General features: G+C 29.7%; 1 protein-coding gene across 10 annotated transcripts in view; it reads left to right on the forward strand.

Annotated features, from left to right (window-relative positions):
• The window catches only part of LOC132919374 (RNA-binding protein Musashi homolog Rbp6), a 376,780-nt gene that overhangs the window by 225,430 nt on the left and 130,861 nt on the right, over nucleotides 1-20,489 (forward strand). The gene's annotated exons all lie outside the window — the stretch shown is intronic.

Here is a 20,489-nt window from a genome sequence, read left to right on the forward strand (position 1 = left end):
ATGACTTAATTTCACAGTACGCATGCATTTAAGGTACATAATAATAGATAATACTACTATTATATTGTTCTCAATGTTCGTTTTAGTGCGTGTGTTAGTATCGTGATAAGGATTCAATGGAGATTAGTTTGTCGAATTCGCGAAAACCGCTAGGGGCACGTATTATAAATATTTAAAGCATGATATAAACATGTCGTTATATTAGCTATGCACGCGCTAGAATAGTATAATTTTCGATGGTTCATCCGGAATCTAATGACCGACTGACATGCCATATAATATTATTAGACATGTAACTACGTCACGTTTTATAATATTAGGTATATTGGTACTATAGTTTTGGAGATGGATGCATGCATACAGTATTATATTTTTTGGCAACTAAAATTATTGAATGGTGGAAAAAAAACGAAATCGTCACCGCGGGAATTTAATTAGGGATACACGTGATCCAGTCACTGGTGTGGTTGATAATGAGTTAATGTGGTTAATGAGGTGATTGTGAGAATGGTAGAATGCAATTTTAGTGAACAGAATAATTCGAAAAACCACCAATACTTAAAGCATATAAAGCATATAATATTCGTCCCAGTTTTTACGGATATAAAAATATGTTACCGATTGATTGGTGACAACTGACCGTTCGCCTTTTTTATATTAATCAATTAAATTCATTTATAATATTACAACTGAACTGCATAATAACATATTTTAACGTGGTAACGTTACGACGAGTATAATTACTGACTAGCCGGCCAGTATTGAATAGCAGTAAAAAGAAAAAACCGACGAAATTATTTAACCATTATTATTATTTATTATTCATTATTACTATTATTATGACAGCTATTTCGAACAGAATAGCCACTAAACCTTTCGTCTCCGGCTGACAGTTAAAAAAAAGGAGACATGACATCCTCCCATTTCATAGTGGCACTGCACTGCCGTCTTTTCAGTAATTTTATTGGCTGTTACCAGTTTGATATACTTATTATACCAGCCGAATTCATCCCCCGTGTATGACGCGATGGCGAAACTCGAACATGGGTGCACGAAAATACCGACCGATCGTACAAAATATATTATATGTATAGGGCGGCGTAGATATGATAATATGTTACCATTGAGTTATTATTATATGGGTCATACATTATATTTTCGTTTAATATCGAAACACTAATATGGCAAAATTACACTCCGGAATACATCGCGCATAATGATATGCGCTGTATTCCCGCCACACTATTCGCATCCACACACGCATATTATAATAACGGCGCACGATATCTGTAATATAATTTGTGCTTTATAATATAATATTATTATTATTATTATTATACATGACCACCACCGCTACCGATACTGAAACATTGTTTTGCAATGCGATACGAGTGAATTCGATTTTGAAATTTAATTTCCGTCCCATCCGTCATCCCTTCGTCGGCGCTGCTGCCTCACATGGTGGCACTCTATACATAACTATTATCCCATCTCATTTCGGTCCCGCTGCACTCTCCATCACACACACATACATAAACGCTCACAAACATGATATTAACTCATTCGTTTTAAGCTGATATCTATTATTGCAGTTATTGTTTTTGTTGTTGTTGTCGTTATTATTATTGTTTCGGCTGTTGATTTACAGAGGCGCTGCCGCTGCATGTGACCGGTTATAATATAATATCATACGCGTTGGAATTTTGCCAGTAGCGCTGTTATTGAATATAAAGTTTTTTTTTAAACATAAAACATTTTGACGATAGATTATAATACACTATATCCCTATAAATATTCATTCGTTTGGCCAAAATTCGTTTGACAAATGATATATTTTACATATCTCCTAACAACAATGTCGAAATCGTTTCTAATGTTTAATATTTTTATTTAATAATAATATTATTAATATTTATTATGTCCATTAAATATTATACAAGTGCTTAAAAATAATAAGTTAGGTTCTTATCAGGGTTTTACTATCTACAATCTTTCTATTATAGAAATAGTATCAAATCATTTTTTTTCTTTTTAACTAACTTCATAAATTGTAATAAAAATTTGTCATGAGATAAATTATAAAATATTAAAGCTTATAAAAAAGGAAAATAAATTCATATTATTACGATTTAAATTTTTCTTATTTAGGTACTTGCTGTTATAGTTAAATATTTATTATTATTTTTTGATATTTTTGAGTTATTATTTAATAATTTAATTTTTTTTTTCTTATTTTTAATTGATTTTTTTGAAAAATGTAAATTAAAAAATTGTGTTTAAATTTCAAAAAAATATCTGCAAAATGCAGACACTGTGATCGTCAAAATTCGAGTTGATTGAGGAAAGGGCGCGAAGTCAACATCATTATGGCCTGTAAACATTAAAAAAAACACGTCTCTTTACTTGTAATATTGACAAACCCACACAAGCGTGAAGTCTTTGTTTGTTATATGATGTATTTTATTTAAAAAAAAAATATATATATATAATTTTTTTATTATATCACGATTCGGATATAAAGAAATTATTGCTATTAAAAATATTATACAACTATAATTTAAATTACACTCACATTTTATTATTATAATATATATAATATATTATATTTAATTTGTTTGTATAAATAATAATTAATAATTCAATTAAATTTAATACGGAACTTATACAGAAAAAAATATTATACATAAATCGTATATACCTACTGCAATATGGTTTTTAGTATTTTATACTTGTATAGTTGTATAGTGTTTGGTATTAAAGTAAAGTATGCTGGAATATCCGTTTTCATATATTATTCATCCATGAATAGTGAAGTATAATGGAGATTTTAAATGAATCCATTCACAAAATTGAGTCAAGATTAATAGCGCACTCAAGTCTGAAAAAATCATTCAAACTTTATTTTTTTTCAACATAATAATACATAATAATTTCATTTTTCATTACATGTCCGTATATAACGTCACACTCACTGTCCGGTCCATAATATTATTTCCGCCTAGTGACGGGCCGTCTCCAAACCGGTAACTGTAGTTTTTTCCCCTCTATCCGCATTATGTGTCTACTATAAAATGTCCAAAAATGTCAGTCTGCGATTTATAAATTATATATATATATATATACATAATATTTCAACTACAATATTCGCATAAAATAATATTTACCGTCTTATATAATGTAAATCGTCTGAATCTCGTATTATATAGTCTTCTCCTTGCTGTCTATCGCACTCGCTCACTCGCCCTTGGTCTGTCGTGTTTTAGCAATAAAACCCTTGATAGGAGATTTTGGGTACGGCGAGACCAAGCCAGATGACGTAGACGGATGGCGACGACCAAAGGAATTTTAGTTATACTAATAAGACCGAGATAAATTTCGTCCCTTTTACATAAAACATGGGAATGTTCGCGTCGCCGTCGTCATCGTCCGCGCACCGCCGCAGTCTGTGCGCTGAGCGTATATTATAAGGCGACCGTCGCGGATGACGGCGGAAAAGATAAAAAAAAAAAAAAAAATGAAATAAAAAAAACCATAAATAAATGCGTCAACTGTGATGTATATATTGTACACGGACGCGCGAACATCACACCGCGTATCGGTCGAATTACGAGACCGACATAAATACACGCCGTCACCGTCGTTTCGTCGAGCTCCCTCCGGGGCCTTACTCGCGGGTGGCGTTCTGCCCATAAATTACGGGTTAATTCGGACGTGGATGGTAGCGAGAGTGTGAAGAGCTGTCGAAATCGCCGCCACCTCCGGGTTACGTATTTATCTTGTATAAAATCATAATCATAGTAAAACGACGGAATTTTTAGCGTTTGTTCTTTAAACGGTCGTGGTAAATTAAAGCATATGATTATAATAATTCGTCCTAAAACCAATCGGCTATTATATGTAAGCTAGTAAGCTTGAATAAATACCAAAACGTGCTCTTAAAAATTTAAGTGTAGTGATTCAATTATTTATAACTATAATATAATTTTCAATTACAATATTGTAATCTGTGACCCACAAAAACGTGGTGACATTTGTTTGAGCATCCAACACTGCGCGTGCAATATACACTCACGTAATTATTATTATTCGGAGATAGTATGACTTGTCATTCGTTTTAAGTTGTAAAACCTCCTTCTAGAGATTTTAAACAGTGACCACCTTATAATTTTTGTCAGTTTCCGATCCCATTTCAACTCATGACTTCGATAAAAATGATGGTATATAAGTATTTGACAGCTTTATTGTTTGCTTTTTCATATTTCGTAACACAAAATAACAAAATAACTTTTGTTATAAATACCAATTTGATCATACAAATATTTAGATAACTTAAGATATTTTAATTTTAAACTTTTAAACATACCTAAATGACTTTATACACGAGGCACTTATATATTATAACATAAACATATATCTTAATATTTTTGTAGTTTCCCCGTTCTATAATAATTTGCACATTTATAAATTAACATACGATAGAATAAATTCTATTCCATAAATATTATAATTTAAATACAACCTGAAAAAACAATAATAATTTATAAAAACAAAATTGTATTCCAGTTATAAAATATGTATTGCTATGAGTAATTTACATTAAATAGATAGTCAGAGATATGAATGTTTTCAAATTATATAAAAAAAAGTATCAAAAATTTCGTTTGGGATTCTTGCCCATTGGAATTCATGGATGTAAAATTATTTGAGTATGTGCGTTAGCTACAATATTATACAATTGAATGTAAACAGCAAAATACCAAAAAACGGTTAAACATTTTTTTCCTGGTTTATATACATATACATAAACATATATATGTATGTAATTCCTGAATTGAAATACTTGAGATTTTTTAAACGAACAAAGAAAAATTGTTTTGTATAAATATAATAATAATATATATTTTGATAACTTATGAAAAGTTATTTATTTTTTTTTTATGACAAAATACTCACTATTTTTTGTACAACTTTCCGTCAGCGCCACTAGAGTAAACCGATTAATTCATCAACAAAGTTTTTGAAAAAAAAAACTATTATTTCGGACATTTAATCCCGTTTGCCATTAATTTATCGTCGACCGTGAAACGGTTTGAAAAGTGCAGTTATGTATTATATATAGAGATGCCTCGCCGGTTTTTAGTAAATTGAATTGCCGGCGGCGACGGCGACCGACAAAAAAAGTACACGTCGTTTATTTGGTCCGACCGGCATTTTCTATACAATTTCAGTTAGGGTAAGCGAAACTTTTCGGGCCCGAATTCCGCGAGTTATGGTCTCGGCCAGGGATCCGACATAAATAACGGGTATGCAATAATAGCCGGTGCAGCGGCAGCGTGATTGAAAAAAAGCAGCCGTTTTCCTTTGGGTCCCTTTTCGTGTCATTTGTCACCCGGGTGCGATATAGTGGCGGCGGCGGCGGTAGTGGCAGCGCGGCGGCCGTTACTTGAAACGCTTTTTAGGTGTCTAACTTTTGGGGAGCCAAAAGTAAAACTTTACATGAGCCCCCTGCGGAGGCACCGATCAATTTGCCTCCGACCCCTCTATCCTAATTCCCCCTGTCGTCCTACTCGTCCTCATCTCGTCCTTCCATCCACTTGACCAAGTTCAACGCGCATCGCTTTTCAAACCATCGCTGTGCCGCCCGTTGGTAAAAGGTTTTGTGCACGGTTCGTTTTCTCATTGTTCTCCGTTCTCTAATTTATGGTTCAGCCATTGAAATTGACGTTTAAAATAAAACGGGTACCCTAGCGCGGGGGTGTGCAAAAATAAAATAAAAAATACATGGATAAAGGAAAAAAAACTGTCTCAAGTATAATAAAAACGGTCGAGAGCGTTAGTGCGAGAGTGATGGAGTAGAATAAGAGAGAGAGATAGAGAGAGAGAGAGAGATTGAGTGAGAGAGATTGAGTGAGAGAGAAATGGAAAAGTATCGTTACTGTAAAACGTATTTGAAACATATTTAAACGGATAAATGCATCGTAACAAAAAAACCTTTTAACCTTTCCAAAGCGATACAAAGAGGTGCCCAGTAGTAGTGTGCTTTTACGTTCGAATGTGTAGTGCTAGCAATTATCTAGGTAGAAATATATACATTACCCAAATAATGGTTCGTGCACTATATATTTCTAAATGAGAAGCGTTCGAACTGTTGTATGTTTACAACTATAGCAGGATTGTTTATTAGTGGGTTTTCTTTTCATTTAATGCAAATAATTTCTTTATCTATGGTAGGTATTACATTACTACCTGTTTAAAAATCTCTAATATAACGCACTTATAGCTGTTCTGGTAAAAAATAACTAGGCATACCCGTATAAGCAATACACGTATATTCAAATACCTAATCAAAAAAACATTTCAAAAATAAAATAAACAACTTATTATTGAATTTTAAAAAAGTAAATAGGTATAGGTTTTCTATAAAAAAAATAATAAAATTACTATTAAATTAATATATCAATAAATCATGAATTATTTTCCGATAAAATAGCTTGAAAACAGAAACTACGTATTTTAATAATATTTGTATTTGGTACATTTGAATCAATTTTGAAAAAAAAGGTTTAACCGTGTGTGTATTTAATTATTCCTGAATTCTTTCATTGTGGTACTGTATGTGTACAATCATTTGAAGTTTTTTTTCATAGTTAAAGCTATTTTATTTAATTATTGCTATAATGTTATATACAAATTAATAAACATATAAGTACAATACAGTTTTTTCTTACTCGACCTATTAACTTTAATTTGTTCTGAAAATTCTTGTTTAATATATTTTGAATGTATTTAAAATGTTATTGCCTAATTTTTTTTTAAATCAAATAATAATAAAAATATCATAAAATAAGTATTTTCTAAACAATCAATTTTTTATTATAAATTATCAGCAATGTAGTAAATAATAATAAAATATATTAAATGATTAATTACTTTGGAAAAATGACTATACAAATTGTATAAACTACAAAATTAAATTTAGTATGTCGAAAAAACATGTGAATAAAAGCATATGGTTGAAAAACTATATAATTAATTGCATTTACATTGTTATTTATTAAATTTATTCAAATTATGTTTTTAAATTAATTATTCAACTTGTGCGGTCCAAAACCCTACTAAGCGTAAACGCTGAATATACACTATTTTTTTTTCGTTACTGTTTTATTGAAAATATGATAAATTGTTAATACTGTTATGTTGAATCATTTCAATTTTTAAAATACTATACAATGAAACATTTAAAAATAAAAATAATCTATATCATATATGTTTTTATACTTTTTCGTATCAGACCCATTGATAGTATGTGTGATGGACGCAGAATGTGCATTTGCATCTTTTTTTTATAAAACGCGTTATTTGATCTCCTAAAAGCAACACGTATGCGTTGATAAATTACATGTTTTTAATTTTAAATGTGTCATTGAAAAAAAATATATATTCAAGATTACGCTTATTTTTTATTCCCAATCAACAAAATAGATACCGACCTCATATTATTATATGAATAGTGGATACCATTTTTATTATTTTTTTACACATACAACAGCATTTTTTCAGCAAGCAGTTAGTTTTTTTTTTTTAGTTTGCAATCAGATATCATCGTACATTTAGAATATTTCATAAGTATACTGCAATAGTAGCAATCGCAATAATAACTATCATTAATAATTGTTGTAATAATATATTATTTTGTGACAATTCCTTCGTCATCGAGGTTGTATAAAGTGACGAACGCGTATAGGCATTATCCAAGCAATTAATCGGTTCAATGGTTTTTTGAAATTAATTCACTATTACCACGGGGGAAACCAACACCACTGCCATCGCCGCTACCCTGCCAATCTACATAGAATATAGACTGCTAGGGTGATAGAAGAGTGTGTAATAATTTCGCAAATTTGGGAGACGGTGAGATCCGGATCGGCGTGACGTAGTATGATGGGAAGGAAGGGGGTTGTTAAAGTTTTACCGAGACGGCGGAGGGGGTGAAAAGCACAGGAAAAGCCTACGATTAAATCGCTCGCGCGCGCGTCTAGTTTGTTACGCAATCATTAGCGGAATAATAAATCACCCCCGACGACTGGCTTCTGGCCACCCATCCCCCCGCAGACCGTATAACCACCCCACCCTCTTGCATCATACCGCGATTCCGGTGTACTCCCGTCTACCCGCTCGGTCCTGTGACCTAGGTCCCGAGACCTGTCCGCCGCAAGCTCTTCCATCAGGATAACCCGCGTATCCACTTCTTAATTGCTTGATAAACGATTCTCCTGCTGTAATGGTTGTGATGGTGGTGGTGGAGTTGTGAGGCGGTTGGAACATGTGGAGGGAGTAAAAGGGGTAGGACGGTTCGGTGGCTCTAATTCGTTGTTGTCTGCTCTACTACTCCCTTTACTCCCCCATCATATGAGGTCGATGCGGCAACGACGACGCTATTTACTATTTTATGCGCGTTTTCGTCCTACGTCATCCTGTGATACGAAATTCCATAAACAATTATTTTGTCGTTAGGGTTGGCTGAAAAACAATATTATATGCCGTACACCGTCTGTGCAAGCAATACATATTGCAATGTAAAAAATATTATTTTTAGTTTTTGTTTTAAATGAACACGCCTACGATCATACTGCTTTATAAATAATGGTATAGCTATCAGTACAAATAATTATCATACCACTGCGTGATTTTTTGAATAAACAGATACCAAAATTGTGAAAATTTCAATTGAGTGTTGAACAAGGAAATGTGTTAGTTCTAGCGGTCGCATGAGATTATATACAATCCCCAAATATGGTTAAACTCACTTTGCCCGAAAATTCCACTACCATTGTGATTACTTTCTCCTAAATTTTATACATATATATATTGCGATGTAAAAATTACTTTGAAAATGTGGTTAAAACCCCTTAAAATACTTATTGAATACTTGTTTGATTAATGTATGTTACATATTATACTATAATTCTATTATTTGTTTAGAGATTTTTAAAATAGTATTATATCAACTAGACAATTTTTCACAATTTATCATTGTGAATTTGACTATATGGCGTTACTATATTGTAACTATGAAAGTTTTCGCCAATTATATGTATATATATTTTTTTATAAAGTCTTACTTTATACGATTCATTTAAGTTTTTAGGATTTTTATTTCAGCAAATATACATGCACTTATTATATATTTTATATAAATAAATATTAAATATTAAAACACAAATTTTTTACTATGAGAGTATAACTAAAGGATTTCAATAAATAATACAAAAAGTTTTACTACAAAAGAGGTTGATTAAGTGCTGCAGCGTGACACAAAATACATAAAAATAACAACAACAACAACAACAACAACAACAACTATTAGAGTTTGTAAGTATGGTAAAGAAGGTGAAATAAGATTGGTGGGAAAGTATAATATAAACGGTGTAGAAATATTAGCCCAAGATGTAAAAATTCATTGTTAATGCTGTGATGTTGGTTCGTTGTATTTTTATAAAAAAAACTTTCTGTTCGGGGATGGAAACTCTGAAGTGTTTACGTTTGCGTTAGGTGAACCCTCGACCTAGTCGATGGGGATGCAGTGAGGGCAGTATCAACTGCGTTTGAACGCAAATTCAAGCAGTTTTGATTCTCTGGTGACGGCGGTCGTGCATTGACGAAAACGAATGATTATTTTCTCGTTGTACATTGAAGAATTTTTAACAAGGGCTTCGTTTCTCTCCTTATTTTTTTCATGTGTCCTTAAATGGACCTTAACATTTAATGATAATAACCTTATTATTATACAGTTATATCTGATAAACTCACATTGCGTCTGTCTAATATTGCGGTATAGTATCAGTAGTAATACTTCCAAGAGTAAAAGATATTGGCATTAAAAAATGCCAAACGAATAATTGAAATACTATTTGAATAATTCATATATTATGTACGAAGCTCGTATCCATTGTAGATAAATATAATATAGGCTTAACTCCATATTGCGTATAAATGAGGTGCTCGTGCGCGATGAGAAATGCGTAATCTTCAACCCTAAGCGCGTGCATTTTTGGGACGTTTGACGGAAGAGCAAAAAAAATGTTATTGTTATTCATTATTAGCAGTGTGTCAAAGTCATAATCGAAAGACGGCCGTCTATGAGTTTTTGTTTTTAAAGTGGTGGATAGGCATCGGGTGTTTAATAACTAATGAATAATAATTATAATAATAACTTTTTTTTATTATTTACTATGATAGGTAGTTGAAAATATGATAAAAAATGTTTTTATTATATTTTAGCTATAGTGGAAATTAAATAGGTTAATAATGATTGTATAATCATTTTTACTCTAAAGGTGGTTTGGTTATTATTTATAAGACGAAGTAGTGTAATAATTTCAACGATAAATAATAAATGTATTTTATAATTTGCCAAATCATCATTATCATACTGAATACAGCTATTTAAATAGTATTATCGCATTGTTTTAAATTATAATACTTAATAAACACGAAACTTAAACCATATGTTGTACTACCGTATCACTGCACATCACGTTCGGAGGCTGATAAAGTTTGCTTATAGATATAGATGTTTATGATGGGATACAATGCATTTATACGTATAGTAAATACGTCATCTGAGAGTATAATAATATAAACAATATAAACCGATTGTGCGATTCAGCTATAAATCATCTTCTCTATAGTAATTATCTTATTGAACATCTAAAATCAACTATTGTTGTAAAATATTATTTTACAAAACGTACATTTCAACAATGACAAAATATGCTTATTGGGTTATTAATATTGTACAGTGTTTGTAATTATTGTGCTATTTTAGTCTGTAAACTATGTATAATAGTAGGTAACTATTAAAAAAATATATATATTACAATAGGAACCTATGTTTCAAACGAATAAAATCTTTTCATAACTTTTTTTTTTTTTTACCGTCATTTTTATTTGTTAATCCACTCAAATTTCGAAATGACTATCAATTAAACCTACGAATAAAAATTAAAAGGTTATTTCTCTGAATAAATATTCGGTTATGTGCAGGTTAAAAAATGCAGTATCTACAACCTTAGTATAAATGGTTTCCCATTTTGATAATTTGTCTTTTTATGTAAATAAAACCCATCAACGTATTAACAAATCAACTTAATTTAATTTGATTATATCAGTTTAATTATTGTAAAAATACACCTTTTTCATGCGTTTAATGAGTTAATTTAACTTATAACGCGAAACAAACACTTTTCAATATTTAAACGTGATGATTTATACAACTTTATGTTTTTCGAATTTTCAGTTGTATCTTAGTTTTCTGTCTTTACTTGTACCTATATTATTAATTAATTAAAAAGTTTAAACGTCTGCACGTCTGAGATAAATCGTCCAGAAAACAATAGTTCGATTCTAACCCAACAACCCTATGTTGAGATAAATAAAATAAATAAAAAAAACAAAATATATTTATTCTGATTATTAGATTGTGTAGGAAATTCTATATTTCTTTTATAATGATATACTGAATTAATACTAATCAAAATAATTTAAATTAAAGCTACTTACATTAATCTAAATGTTTGTTAATTACCAATGTAATTCCGTAATATATGGGTAACATAATTCAAACTTTGAAATTGTTCAGCAAGTGGAAAATTAATTAGCATTGGAATTGAAAGGGTAATACTAAATAAATACTATACTTTTTGAATTGAAATTAGCGTTTAGTTTGAGAAAATATTTTTTTATCACATAAACTAAAATATTATTCAAACACTTTTATCTTTTTTTAAAGAAATTATTCTACTCTATTATATTGTTATATCAATATATATATATATATATATATATTTGTTTATTTATAAAAAGGTTGATAACCAACATTTACTTACTGACTAGTGACTAAAAACCGACATTGACAAATTGTAGAATATATTATTAATTAAACAGCATAGCGAAATTTACAGTTTTTGGTTTAGATTAATCATGTAGAACAATTTACAAATTGTTTCAGTGTTTTATTACGTCATATTGTTATTTGGTTATTTTTAAATAACTAATATCAAAAATATTAAGATAAATACAAATATTGTATGAAATTATTAAAATTTAAATTAAATAAGTACCCATCAATAAATCAAATGTACTGTACATGCATTTGTAGATAATCTCAATAAAACTGTATAATTACAAAATATAAATCGTAAAATCGTTATTAATACAGGCATCGTATTATTACAACTTTTTGGTTCTTATTTTTTTTCATCAATAATTTATTCAAAATAATAATTAATATATTATAAACTGCGTATGTGTAAGTATTTATTATCTTATTATAAAAAAAAACATTTTCAACATCAGAGAATTTAAAATTTTCGTCGTCAATTGATCTCGTACACCGTCCATAGTCCATACCCATATGATTCACTACCACTATCATGGTTTTAAAATACCTAAGTGCGATGGTATTCCATGCATGCGCGCATCCAAATTGCCTATGTGCTTTGCCTTGTAATCAATACGACGGCAGTTGTGCTACTAAAAGTGCCTTTTATTTCAGTATATAACCGTGGTTCATTTAACTTTGCTTTCAGAGTAGAGATCCTTTTACGTGGCGTTCAAACATCACGTTTACGTATAATTGTGTGTGTGTGTGTGCTTGTATTGTTACGTTTTTAGGACTATTATATTAAATGGTTGTTTTTCGTTTTGTAATTTTGGTTTAACTTTAAACATCCTCCGTCCTCTTTTCAAGCGGTTTACCCAAAGTCTGATGACAACAACGTGGTTGATTCTCGTCGAAAATAGCCACGTGCCACCACCAAAGATTTTACAACCACTAGAGTTTGAGCAACATTGGGACAACAATCAGAGTTAATTCGTACCAGTGAGAAGAAAAATATTTTTTGACACTCTTCTATGTTCTCTCTTACTCACCGTAATAAGCTGAATGACAAAATCCAACTTAAATTAAATAAATAAATAAATATAAATGCTACGTGCTCTTTTAATCTAGATGAAGGAAACTTCATAAAATCTTCTTTTTTTCACACGCGAAGTTTCATAGTTAAGTATTAGTGGTGAAAATTAACTTTTTCTGCGTTAGTCCTAACTCGAATGTGATCAGAATTAATAACTCACTTTCAACGCCAATGACCTAGGTATTAGTTTTTCAGTCTATACGAACAAAATAAACGATATCGTAATTTACAATAAAAAAACTAAGGAATTGAACTGAATGTAACGTGATCGATAATATCATATCGGTGAGAACTCAAAATATGTATATACTGTATACGTATTATGGAGAGGAGTTGTTTGTCGTAGTCGATTTATGGTCACATTTTTTTCCTCGGCTGACAAAATTGTAAGTTTTCAAGAAATTGGCACCAAACACTTTCGTTTTGACGGTTTTTATCCCCAATTTATTGAAGCATTTAACGTTGGTCTTATGTCCTGATTTACTAAGATCGTTCAATGAAACAATATTTCTGCACACTAAATTAGCTTATTGTATTATGAATGTTACGATTATAATTTTTCAAAACAACTTTATCGTACAAATATAAATAGTGAGCAATTTTCATTTAAAACATAATCTCTACCAAACAAAAATAAATATATTTTACATCCATGCCAAGTATATCAACTCAATATTATTCAGAAATTAGGTTGTTCTATTTTTCATGTGTACAGACTTTATGTATACTTGCTAATATCATACGTAATTTTTATATTTTCTAACATTTGATTTAATCACATACTGTTTTTATTTTACTTTTTATAAATGCAATGCCTTTTTATTTATTATTATTACAATTGTAGCTTTATTTCTCAAGTATAACTGTATGATTTTGTTAAAAAAAAAAAATAATGTATAATTGAAAATCTAGCCACAAATATATTCAATATAATTAGAATATTACAAAATATGTTAATTAATGACAATATTTAATTTAGATTAAAATATTTAAAAAAATATACAATATTACTGCAAAAAGAATAACTATACTAAATCGATCTGTTAAAACTTCATCGGTAAAATCGGTATTATTAATACTCGAAAACCGTTTTCCATTGTTTACACGAGTTGGAACCATAAATTTGGGTAATTAATGTAGGAACGCATGGTGGTGTTACCGTAGCTCAAGGTGATGTTGGCATTAATTTAATTAATTACCGGTAATACTGCGTATATTATTCAAACTGTTTTATCAAGCTGCGATAAACAATAACAATAATCTATGTGGGCTTTTTCACGGTTTACTAGACGCGCGTAACCAAAATAAAAATGTATAATGATAATCGATGTTTTCGCACCGTTAAAATAAAAATCAAAATTTCAAATACCTACCAATATACATGTATTTATGTATTTAACACATAATGCGTGTGATGATGGAATGGAGTTGATTTAAGAGCTCTATCAATAAAATGTTAAAAAAAAAAACATTAAATTATTGTTTTTGAGTTTTCACAAACAACTTGAATTAGTGGTCCTATATACAGCGTCCGTGTATGTTTTGTTTAGCCCTCCGTTTGACCGTAACCATTCGACGACGGTCGTATTCACTATACGTAGCTTGTTATTAATTCGTATACACTGTTGGCTTACTTTAAAACGAGTCAAAACATTTGATATGCGCTGTCATGCAGCTGTGGTATATACTGAAAATAAAATAACACTGAGAGAATAGGAATGTAGTCAAATAAGAATCAACGTCCATTTCCATTGTTATTGCGGTTACCGGTAATATACATATTTTATGATTGAATGTAATGTTTAATGTTCAAATAATATTTCAAAAATTTCAAATAAATATTTTTTGTCCCCAAATAATTATGATTCCTATATAGGCTAAAAACACTTAGAGCTTGCCGTCAAAAAGGACATGTCCACGATGACAAGTTGGTAAGTACATTATAAAAAGCCCATATCCGATGTCGTGCGATATTTTCTCATTTTTCGGCGCGAACTTTCAGCAGAGCACACACATTGTGCGTCTCCTCTGCCTCCCCTTTCGTTCGCCAAACACCACTATCCTATATATAATATAATACAAAACACACACATAAACACTTACACAGCACACCAATATAATACTCATACCTACCTTAAAACGATCCACTCGCAAAATGCTTTAAGGTCATATTTCATTTTGAATTATTATATACCACCAACAGCGGTAGCAATAATGTGTGAAGTTGCGCGCGCGCTGTACTGGTAACCAGGTTTTAGTACGGTCACTGCGAAGACCATTGCCGACACAGACCATCATAAGAAAGGGGAGAGGTTATATCTCGGCCAACCATTCGTGATATTATTATTTTTAACTTAAAAGGTAAATGTTTTGAGTTACCTATTTTTTTTTTCTGAAACTAAGTGCCAGGTCATATCCGACTGTAAAACATAATTTATTATACAATCATTCACTATTTTTCATCTTTCTAATCATTATATTGTAAATATTTTTTTTTTATCTGATAAATATTGATAGTGACGAATGGTAATAGAAAAATTTTATTTTAAAAATCAAAAAATATGAATAACTAATAAGTCATAAGGTTTCTGAATTACTCAGTATAAATCTAATTTATATATGATTCTTTAATTTCTTGTTTAGTTATTTTTATTGTATACTTTGAGAGAAATAATAAAGTTCCATGGTTTTTTCATTCAACTTACTTAAAAAACGATAAATTAGTTATGTACATAATATTTTCTTAACCTATGCTTGTATACTAAATAAATAATATTATAAAAATGATGACATAATTTTCGAGGCTGCATAAACTAAAAATTATTATATTATTTATGTAAATCACCCATATTACTTAAACCTTCAATAATTTTTAATTATATATAATATATTATACGGATTAATAATGTTAAATTAATTTTTATTTTTATCATATAAATTTAAATATAATATAATTATAATATATAGATTTAAATACTTGATTAAATCGTTCTATTAAATAACATAATTTAATAACATTAACAATACCTATTAATTAGAATAATTTAAGTATAAATGTTTCACTCAAGTAAAATAGTTGAAGATAAAAAAAACTGTTGTTTTGCAGTATAAAATTGGGTCCTGAGGTATAACTCAAAAGTCAATTTTAGGCAATGTTTATTTTTAAGATTGGTCGCATAGTTGGTTTATTGAAAATTTCCAAATCCTTTCAGTATTTTTAAGATATAACCCAGTCGTGTTTCCTTAAACTCTTAGGACAATAGCTTAAAGTGAACCTTATTTTTTAGTTTAATAAATCATAGTATGATTTTATCAGATTCTGATAAATTAAAATAGACGAAAAAAATATATATGTAGTATGTAAATAAATAAAAATTGTGATGTATTTCGTAAATACAAGTAATAATATTATACTTTTAATAATTCAGTTACATTTATGTATTCTAAAAACAAATATAATATAATAACTAAAATATAATGTATTTAAAATATTTTGAATTATGTATTATTCAGACTAATTAAAATAATTAAAATATTTATTTCAGTATAGTATTATACTTGCTGAGATTCAAGATTATTATTTTTTTTTTTTGCTTAACCTAAAAATCATTAAAATATAAGTATTTAAATTAAAACTTATGAAAACTTTTTATGTGTAGTATACCCAACATTATATTTTATAATATAAAATATAATTTCGTCACTATTCATATTTTTTCTCTTATTTTTTCGAATAAAACTAATGTTGTTTAAACTTTTAACAAACCCAAAGTAACATCTTGAAAAAATGATTCATCTTATAAGGCAGTATATGAAAAAGTTAAACAGTACAGCACAAAAACATTTTGTAAAGTGTTTAAAACATTAAATAAAAACATTTAACATTATAATAGTATAACGAAAATATATTGTTTATTATATTGAAACTTGTAATAGATAAAAATGTCAAGTATTATTCATTCTATGAAAGCAAAAACGATTTCTTTAAAAAAGTACATTAAAACCATATTTTTTACAACAACTTTCTATTTTAGAAGTTTTATTGATTTCCTTAGCATGTAGTCTGCAGTTATCCCAATTTGTGATTGACTTAATAACAACTCTTAAGAACGCAACTATAATATTGATGCATCTAGTAAAATGTCTTAGTTTCTTTTTTTTAATATGTGTACTCAATTGTATAGGTAAATTAAGTATTATTTTCACAAAAAAAAAAATAATAATTGTATAAACAACGGACAAAAAGATTTCATTAATATATTGAAGCAGCTGTTCACGATTTTCGTGCATATAATATCATAAATAATTGTAGCAATAGTTATTAATAATTATGTAATTTTTTCCATTTCAAATTTTACTTATGATAATTTCAATAATAGTCAGTTGTGCTTTTTTAGTGACTACGAATATCAAACATTTTTTAAATGAACAGCAGGAAACAGGGGAACAGGAATGATAATCTACTAAACCTTATTATTATTTTGGAGTGGGAACGTGACATTTGCAAACATGTGTACGAAAGATTAGTGGGTTCACAGTTTTTACATGCAGTATTCTAGCGACCCGGGTAATGAGACACTGATGCAATGGCATTGGCTCTGGTGGCATATAGCATTACGAAAAAACGTGCCCCCTTCCTCTGTACACACACATTTACACGAACATGCACTCGCACCTCGTACACATACACTCATGAACATGCATATTATGCATATATACTAGATGAGGCCTTTTGTTCGAAAACACAGCATAGCCTTTATAACGTGCATAACTAGACATGCACACTTGACAATACTGCCGACTCGACAACTTTGCTCTCTTTCTCTTTCTCTCTCACTCTGTCTCTGTCTGTTCGGTTTGAGCCATGGAACAATTGAGAGAGCGCACGCACACTGTCATGCTTCAGAGTAGAGGGTGTTGCCATAGCCACAGGTCGAGTACTCTCTGTCGTCGCCTTTTTATATATATATATATATATATATGTATGTATGTATGTATGTACGTATGTATGTATGTAAGTATGTATTTATATATGTATATAATATTTATATATATGACTTCATAATAGGGCGGAACTTGACGTTGTCGCTTTAAAAAAAATTTCCAATGGGTAATGCATAAAAAAAATCTCTGAAATGCCATGGATATTAGAGAATAGGTAGGTACTGAGAAAAATCCACTTGGCGCCCAAAGACACAGCTTTCAAGTGCCCACTCGTGTAGACATCGAGGGAAATTTTCTTTTGTCAGTTATTTCGACGTGGCCCACTTGAACGAGTCATTTCAAATAAGTTCATTACGTCCTCTACCCCGGACGATTTATTTTTTATTTTTAAGAACTTTACCGTAATAACGGCAACCAAGCTATTTCTCTTTTCATATAAAAATTATTCTTTTACATATTGCTTGTGTATGGTGTATTTATTATCGATTTTTTTCGTATTACCTATACATTAATCAAATAAAATATTTTTGATAATAGTATTTATACATGTAAAATGTAAATATAAATATATCACCAACACTAAGTGTTTAGTTTTATTTTATTTTAATTTAATAAATGCTTAATAAATAATTATACGACACTATATACATAATATTTCTGTTAAAAATTGATCAAACTAAAAATAATTTTAACAATACTATAATTGTGCGACTTTTAAAAATATACGATCAATATGAACAATACTTTATAGTTCAACCTTAAATTTAAAAATTTCATAAAATACATAAAATTCATTCTTATTAAACTGTTACTTTTTGACGCTTATCAGAAATAACTGGAACAGTAAAACATACATTTGTGATTTTATCTCTGAACGTTTTTAACTTGACTACCACACTTTTAACCACTATAACTCACGAACTGTGATCAAAATTAGACATTGAACACTGTAATATATTATTTTAATCATAGTTACAGCTACTTATAATTCTAAAAGAAATATGACGATTTAAATGATTAAGTATCTTTACAATATTTATATTTTAGCATTATAATAATGCTACTGCACTGTATATTATATTTGGTATTTACTCATTACAATTGAGATATAAAGTATTAAATAATTTAAAATAAAATAAAAAGTATTTTTATTACTTAATAATATAATATTTTTGGCACGTTCTTGTATAATAAAACAACAATTTAAAACAATAACTAACAAGCGTAATAATTATTTTAAAAATGAATACTCTGTGAAAATAATGAACAATGTTACTTGATTTCTAATTTTTTTTGTGTATAATTATGTATTATATGTAGATGATAAATAATAATAATTTTTTTTAACGTATACAATTAATAATAGTAAATATAATATATGATTAAGAATCTATTGATAATATTATACATAATATAAGTGTATTTTAAAATTATTTTAGTTTTGCTTGCCTATATAATATAATAATAATAATTATTATGTTTTACTTTTGAAAAAATGTTGCGCATTTTTTTTCTACGAAATGAATTAAAATGATTGAAATGTCAGCATGCACTGGTGTTCGAATTGTTTCCGATCGCGAATTGTCCTGATCCTTTTGTGCACATTTCGTTTTGGTCGGATACGGATTTTTTTTTTATCGCTTTAATCCCGCGGGCGCGTTTCCGATGCACCACGCCCGGATGTCAGTTATTTACTTCCGGTTGGGTTCAACATAAAGGACGCAATCAAGTCACGGTGAACAACACTCCCAACGCCCATCCTTGCACAAAATTGTTAAAGGTCTTTCGAGTCATTACAAAAAGAAAGAAAAAACGATCGTTTACCGCCGCCACCGTTGATGGAATATGAGAAAGACGGCGACAGTGGTGGATTCTACCAATGAGATTGCGTTGGATAATCACCGATAGTCTTTCCAAAGACGTCCGTATTAATTCCACATCGGCTTCCGTAATCGGATATATTCTAGAAAGTTGTTATCAGTGATGAACACCGGTGAAAAGTTGCTGTCATTCACAGGAGTCACGTATTTCCCAGCCCCTTTGTGTGTACGCCAGTTTTCCAATTATTAAACTAGTCTTTTTGTGACGGTTTTAACTAGTTATCTCTGCATTTTTCAAATCCTCTTCTTCTTGTTCGCATATACTAGTCTTGGTAGGCGGCAGGCGCCTTTGGAAACTGCGGTGACTTTCGAAAGCTCTCGAGTTGTTCAAACGCAATTGATAAAAATGTTATGACGGGGGATCCGTAGCAGTGGCTTAAAACTTATTCTCTCGGTTTCTCGTATATTATTTCTTAATATTAACCTAACGGGTTTATAACTGATGTCTGAACCTTAAGTGCTCTTCCGCATCTGTACGCGCAGGATTTTTCATTTTAGCTACACAAATTTATTCTTACACAATTACCATTCTCTACTGTTCACAACTTAAGTTATTTACTCGTAATAAATATTTATTGGTTTCGATTGGGAGCAACTATTTAAGTACATGACTATTTTGGTTTTACTCAATATGATCTCAAATTTAAATAAGTTTTAAAGATTTTTTTATTGTAATTATAGTTATTAT

The sequence above is a fragment of the Rhopalosiphum padi genome, chromosome 2, assembly GCF_020882245.1.
Source record: "Rhopalosiphum padi isolate XX-2018 chromosome 2, ASM2088224v1, whole genome shotgun sequence".
Classification (NCBI taxonomy): Eukaryota; Metazoa; Arthropoda; class Insecta; order Hemiptera; family Aphididae; genus Rhopalosiphum; species Rhopalosiphum padi.